Source organism: Salvelinus namaycush, unplaced genomic scaffold (genome assembly GCF_016432855.1).
Source record: "Salvelinus namaycush isolate Seneca unplaced genomic scaffold, SaNama_1.0 Scaffold1226, whole genome shotgun sequence".
NCBI lineage: Eukaryota > Metazoa > Chordata > Actinopteri > Salmoniformes > Salmonidae > Salvelinus > Salvelinus namaycush.
The window spans coordinates 9181-16222 of NW_024057927.1; the positions used below are offsets into that span (position 1 = coordinate 9181).

At 39.2% G+C, this 7042-nt stretch overlaps 1 long non-coding RNA gene across 1 annotated transcript; it reads right to left on the bottom strand.

Moving 5' to 3' along the window:
* Nucleotides 1–258: 258 nt before the first annotated feature.
* On the bottom strand, nucleotides 259–1423 carry LOC120036167. Its single transcript, XR_005474438.1, has 4 exons — nucleotides 1346–1423; nucleotides 1030–1120; nucleotides 848–943; nucleotides 259–500 (listed from the first exon to the last, which is right to left on the bottom strand). It is a non-coding gene; the product is annotated as an uncharacterized LOC120036167 (long non-coding RNA).
* Nucleotides 1424–7042: the final 5619 nt, after the last annotated feature.

Below are 7042 nucleotides of genomic sequence, written 5' to 3' on the forward strand. Positions count from 1 at the left end.
TTACACAATAAAAACATGGAATAAAACATTATTATGAAACATGTATGATGTAATTGAAACACTGCTAAAAATGAAAGATTAATCAAAAAAACAACTAAACATGTGTAATGCTTGATAGTTTATTGGAGGATCACAATATGACACGTCAACCATACAACATTGCCACCAGAAATTCTGATCATTATTTATCCACTAACTTGACCAATCAACTATCATGTATCAGGTCTTCAAGTTCATGTTTTTGGATAAAACATATATTCTTCAGAATGTTGATGAGTTCTTCTCAGTACCAAAGTCCCAAGAACTCTAGTACTGTTTTGTTTTCATGTTAGTCAATCATTGATGGATGGATGTTGGAATGATTCATTGAGGTATTGTTAGTGATGACTTCAGAGGTGATAGCTGATTTGATATGGAGACTGAAAAGGATCCTCGGAGCCCCATTCTGGTCGGTTCTCAGCCCAAATGTTCCTTCATTTTTTTCCAAAGCTTGCCAAAAACTGGAATACAGTTTTAAATATGCTTAATGGAAAATACATTTTTAAAAGGCTAAACATTTGAAAATGACTCCGACATGTTCAATACATATTCCAATTACAAGTGACAACCTTTTAAAAGTACTGTTGTTAGGCCAGTATTTGACTACCATTTAAATCATGATTTGCCTCTATGAAACATGATGCTGATAAACAGTAGAGATAAGAGTTAGCCATGTTACTCCCTCCTCTTTCCCTATCACCCTCTGCTAACCTCCCGTTGTCACTTTACTGTTGCTCAGACAGACAGACAGACAGACAGACAGACAGACAGACAGACAGACAGATAGATAGATAGATAGATAGCTCACGTGGTCCTTCATCTTCAGAGGGGCTGTTCTTCAGAGAAGCCAACTTTGCCAAAAAGGCAGCCTTTACACCTTTTAGATCATCCTCCTGCAGGAGAGCTGAGGAAGAAAGATTTTTCGTTTTACTAAATTATATCAGATTTCAACGTGCAGTAAAGTAATACACATTCACTAACAAGACGTACCTTCCTCAGAGTTATCTTCATTGAGGGAGCTTGCTAACAGGACACCCACTAGAGCGAACAGCAGTAACATACTCTGGATCTTCATCCTTTACTAAAGCACATAGAGCACGACATGTTAACACACACACACACACACTGGGTCCTTTAACTCTACCAAATTAAAGAACAGCAAGTTAATATGGATCCCAGGTCTACCGTGTTACATTATACACATGTCCACCTACACCTCTCCATCCATTCCTACCTGTCCACTTGTATACACCTGCCCACTCTTATATACCTTTGCAAAGAAGATTCTCAGTGAAAACAAACATACCTCTTACAGTTGGACGATGCTGTCTGATTGATGGCTGTTTATCTGGATGATGTCTTCTGGTCTTCAGTAGTAGTGTGGTGTCTTTCTGCACTCTGCAGCCCTGTTTTATACTCTTTCTGAAGCCACTGTACCTGCCCCACCCATCCACTACTCTCACAGTTGAATAACAAACAATATGACATTACAGCCATGGCGAAAACAGCAGTCATGCACAGCCTGAAGTGTATGACTGCCCTCCAGGCAAAACGTAGGTCAATATCATGGTTTCCTAGTAATTTCAACTGAATTTGTGACCTGGAGCTTGGATAGGCTAATATGTATAAATGGTGGTTATTTTAAGGTTGTTTCCATCATCAATTCATAACACATTTAGGAAACCAATCATTAAACCTTTTTATTTATTTTATTACAACTTTTTTTGACCAGGTTTGTCTCGTTGAGATTAAAATCTCAATCCAGAGAGACCTGGAACAAAACAGCAGCATCAAATCAAATCATACTGTATTCGTCACATGGACCTTAAAGTGAAATGCTAATTGAAACACTCTTCAAAATGTACGATTCTTTTAAAAAGCGACTAAACATGTGTAATGCTTGATAGTTTATTGGAGGATCATAATATGACACATCAACAATACAACACTGCCACCAGAAATTCTGATCATCATTCTTTATCCACTAACTTCACCAATCATCTATCATGTATCAGGACATAAAGTACATGTTTATGGATAAAACATATATTCTTCAGAATGTTGATGAGTTTTTCTCAGTACCAAAGTACCAATTAACTGTATTACTGTTTGTTTTTTTGACATTCATTGATGGATGGATGTTGGAATGATTCACTGAGGTAATGTTAGTGATGACTTCAGAGGTGATAGCTGATTCCATATGGAGACTGAAAAGGAACCTCGGCATCCCCATTCTGGTCGCTTCTCACCCCACAATTTCCCTGCCTTTGTTCCAAAGCTCGCTCCAAACCGGAATACAGTTTTAAATATGCTTTATGGAAAATACATTTAAAAAACTAAACATTTGTCAATGGCTCCGACATGTTCAATACATATCCCAATTACAAGTGACTACCTTTTAAACCTACTGTGGATTGAGAGCTTCAAGTTCCTTGGTGTCCACATCACCGACAAACTAACGTGGTCCAAGCACACCAAGACAGTCGTGAAGAGGACACGACAAAACCTGTTCCCCCTCAGGAGACTGAAAAGATTTGGCATGGGTACTCAGATCCTCAAAAGGTTCTACAGCTACACCATCGAGAGCATCCTGACTGGTTGCATCACTGCCTGGTATGGCAACTGCTCAGCCTCCGACCGCGAGGCACTACAAAGGGTGGTGCGTACAGCCCAGTACATCACTGGGGCCAAGCTTCCTGCCATCCAGGACCTCTATACCAGGCAGTGTCAGAGAAAGGCCCTAACAATTGTCAAAGACTCCAGCCACCCTAGTCATAGACTGTTCTCTCTGTTACCGCATGGCAAGCGGTAGCGGAGTGCCAAGTCTAGGTCCAAGAGGCTTCTAAACAGCTTCTACCCACAAGCCATAAGACTACTGAACATCTAATCAAATGGCTACCCAGACAACTTGCAAGCCCCCCCCTCTTATATGCTGCTGCTACTCTCTGTTATCTACAGTATGCATAAGTCACTTTACCCACTTGTATTTATTGCGTCAATTACCTCGACCCACCTGTGCCCCCGCACATTGACTCTGTACCGGTTCCCCCTGTATATTGCCTCACTATTGTTAATTTACTTCTGCTGTTTAATAATTTGTTACTTCATATATATATATACGTATATATATTTAAACTGCGTTGTTGGTTAAGGTCTTGTAAGTAAGAACTAACTTTAAGGTCGACACCTGTTGTATTCAACACATGTGACAAATAAAATGTAATTTGATTTGAAGGCTTTTGATTGTATCATGCAGCCCTTCGTTTTGTCACTAACCAGAGATGTCTAATTGACCACTGTGATCTCTACAGTGCTGTCTGGTGGACATAGATAGCAAAACACAGGCTAAAACACTGGTTCATTCTTATTTAGTATTTGTATGTGTACTTTACTGGCATGCTGCATTTTATGTTGATATTTTTTCATCTGGTTGATGTCATATGCCTGTTTGTCAGACACTGATGTGTTGATGCTGCTGTCTTGTTCCAGGTCTCTTTTGAATTTGTCATTTTTATCTCAATTAGACAAACCTGGTTAAATAAAGTTTAAATAAAATCAATAAAAAGGTTTAATGATTGGTTTCCTAAATGTGTAATGAATGAATTGTGGATACAACGTTAAAATAAAGTGTTACTCCCATTTATAAATTCAAAACCCTATTGTTGCTCCAGGTCACAAATTCAGTTGAAATTAGTAGGAAACCATAATATTGACCAAAGATATACCTGTAGGGAAGTCATACACTTCAGGGTGTACATGACTGTGGATATTGTTAATTACCTCGACTAACCTGTAGCCCCGCACATTGAATTGGTACTGGTACCCCCTGTAGATAGATAGATAAATAGATAGGCTATATATCTATTTATTATCTTTCTGATCATCAGTAGAGTGACAACGGGAGGTTGCAAGAGGGTGATAGGGACAGAGGAGGGAGTAACATGGCTAACTCCATCTCTACTGTTTATTAGCATCATGTTTCATAGAGGCAATTTATTTTTTAAATGCTAGTCAAGTACTGGCCTAAAAACAGTAAGTTTTAAAGGTAGTCACTTATAATTGGGATATGTATTGAAAATGTATAAGGTCTCAAGGCAAAACCCAGTTGCAGATGGTATGAGTCTTTGATATTTATTAATCAATCCAAAAGAGGTAGGCAAGAGAATGGTAGAAGGGAAAAAATAGTTCAGAGTCAAGAGTGGCAGGCAGGCTCGAGGTCAAGGCAGGCAGAACGGTCAGGAGGTGGGTACGTTGTCCAGAAAACAGGCAAGGGTCAAAACCGGGAGGACTAGCAAGAAGAGAATAGAAGCAGGAGGTCGGGAAAACAAGCTGGTTGACTTGAAAGACATACAAGAAGAACTGGCACAGAGAGACAGGAAACACAGGGATATATACACCAGGGAAAATAAGCGACACCTGGAGGGAGTGGAGACAATCAAAAGACATGTGAAACAGATCAGGGTCTGACAAAATATTGGAGTCATTTTCAAATGTTTAGCTTTCTAAAAATGTATGTTCCATTAAGCATATTTAAAAATGTATTCCACTGTTTGAGCCCAGCTTTGGAACACAGCCAAGCAATTTATTGGATGAGAAGCGACCAGAATGGGGATGCCGAGGATCCTTTTCAGTCTCCATATGGAATCAGCTATCACCTCTGACATCAACACTAACATTACCTCAATGAATCATTCCAACATCCATCCATCAATCATTGACTCACTGAAAAACAAAACAGTAATACAGTTCTTTGGTACTTTGGTACTGAGATGAACGCATCAACATTCTTCTAATCTTACATTTTTAGCAGTGTTTCAATTACATCATACATGTTTCATATAAATGTTTTATTCCATGTTTTTATTGTGTAACAATGTGAACTTGACCATAATACAGATGCAGTGCATGCAGAGCTAATTACATCAGATTACACTGGGCAGTAATAGTAGTACACATACAGCTGAAGTCGGAAGAGTACATACACCTTAGCCAAATACATTTAAACTCAGTTTTTCACAATTCCTGACATTGAATTCTAATAACAATTCCCTGTCTTTGGTCAGTTAGGATCACCACTTTATTTTAAGAATGTGAAATGTCAGAATAATAGTAGAGAGAATGATTTATTTCAGTTTTTATTTCTTTCATCACATTTCCAGTGGGTCAGCAGTATACATACACTCAATTAGTATTTGGTAGCATTGCCTTTATATTGTTTAACTTGGGTCAAACGTTTCGGATAGCCTTCCACAAGCTTCCATAAATAAATTGGGTGAATTTTGGCCATTTCCTCCTGACAGAGCTGTACTGAGTAAGGTTTGTAGGCCTCCTTGCCCGCACATGCTTTTCCAGATCTGCCCACAATTTTTCGATAGGCTTGAAGCCAATATATTGACTTTGCTGTTCTTAAGGCATTTTGCCACAACTTTGGAAGTATGCTTGGGGTCAATGCCCATTTGGAATACCCATTTGTGACCAAGCTTTAACTTCTTGACTGATGTCTTGACATGTTGCTTCAATATATCCACGTAATTTTCCTCCTCATTATGCCATCTATTTTGTGAAGTGTACCAGTCCCTCCTGCAGCAAAGCACCCCAAAACATGACGCTGCCACCCCCGAGCTTCACTGTTGGGATGGTGTTCTTTGGCTTTCAGGTTATGTCGATATCGGACTCATTTTACTGTAGATATAGATACTTTTGTACCTGTTTTCTCCAGCATCTTCACAAGGTCCTTTGCTGTTGTTCTGGGATTGATTTGCACTTTTCGCACCAAACTATGTTTATCTCTAGGAGACAGAACGCGTCTCCTTCCTGAGCGGTATGACAGCTGCGTGGTCCCATGGTGTTTATACTTGCGTACTGTTGTTTGTACATATGAACGTTGTCACGTTCCTGACCTGTTTTCTTTTGTCTGCTATTTATTTTAGTTGGTCAGGGTGTGAGTTGGGTGGGTTTGTCTATGGTTGATTTTCTATGTTGGGATTTTTGTGTTCGGCCTGGTATGATTCTCAATCAGAGGCAGCTGTCAATCGTTGTCCCTGATTGAGAATCATACTTAGGCAGCCTGGGTTTCACGTGTGTTTTGTGGGTGTTTGTTTCCGTGTTTGTATTCGTGCCACACGGGACTGTTGTCGTTTGTATTCATTTTGTTATTTTGTTTCATGTTAGTGTTCAGTTTCGATTTAATAAATTATCATGAGCACTACCCACTCTGCGTATTGGTCCGATCCGTCTCGCCTCTCCTCGTCCGAGGAGGAGGAAGATTATGACAACCGTTACAAACTTGATACCTTCAGGCGTTTGGAAAATGCTCCCAGGGATGAACCAGACTTGTGGAGGTCTACAATTATATTTCTGAGGTCTGGCTGATTTCTTTTGATTTTCCCATGATGTCAAGCAAAGAGGCACTGAGTTTGAAGTTAGTCCTTGAAATACATCCACAGGTACACCTCCAATTGACTCAAATTTTGTCAATTAGCCTATCAGAAGCTTCTAAAGCCATGACATCATTTTCTGAAATTTTCCAAGCTGTTTAAAGGCACAGTCAACTTAGTGTATGTAAACTTCTGACCAAGTGGAATTGTGATACAGTGAATAATAAGTGAAATAATATGTCTGTAAACAATTGTTGGAAAAATGACTTGTGTTATGCACAAAGTAGATATCCTAACCGACTTGCCAAAACTATAGTTTGTTCACAAGAACTTTGTCGAGTGGTTGAAAATTTAGTTTTAATGACTCTAACCTAAGTGCATGTAAACTTCAGACTTAAACTGTATGCATACACACACACACTAGACGTACAATCTTGAGAGTTGGCTTCATTGAGTGAGCTTGACAACAGCACTTCCGGTAAAGTGAACAGCAGTAACATATCCTGTATCATCTACTAAGCTACATTCTGAATTTAAAATGGAAAAATACATTAGTCACTGGCCTACACACAATACCCCATAATGACAGTGAATTTGTGGGGGGGGTATTTTAGCTAATTCATTGA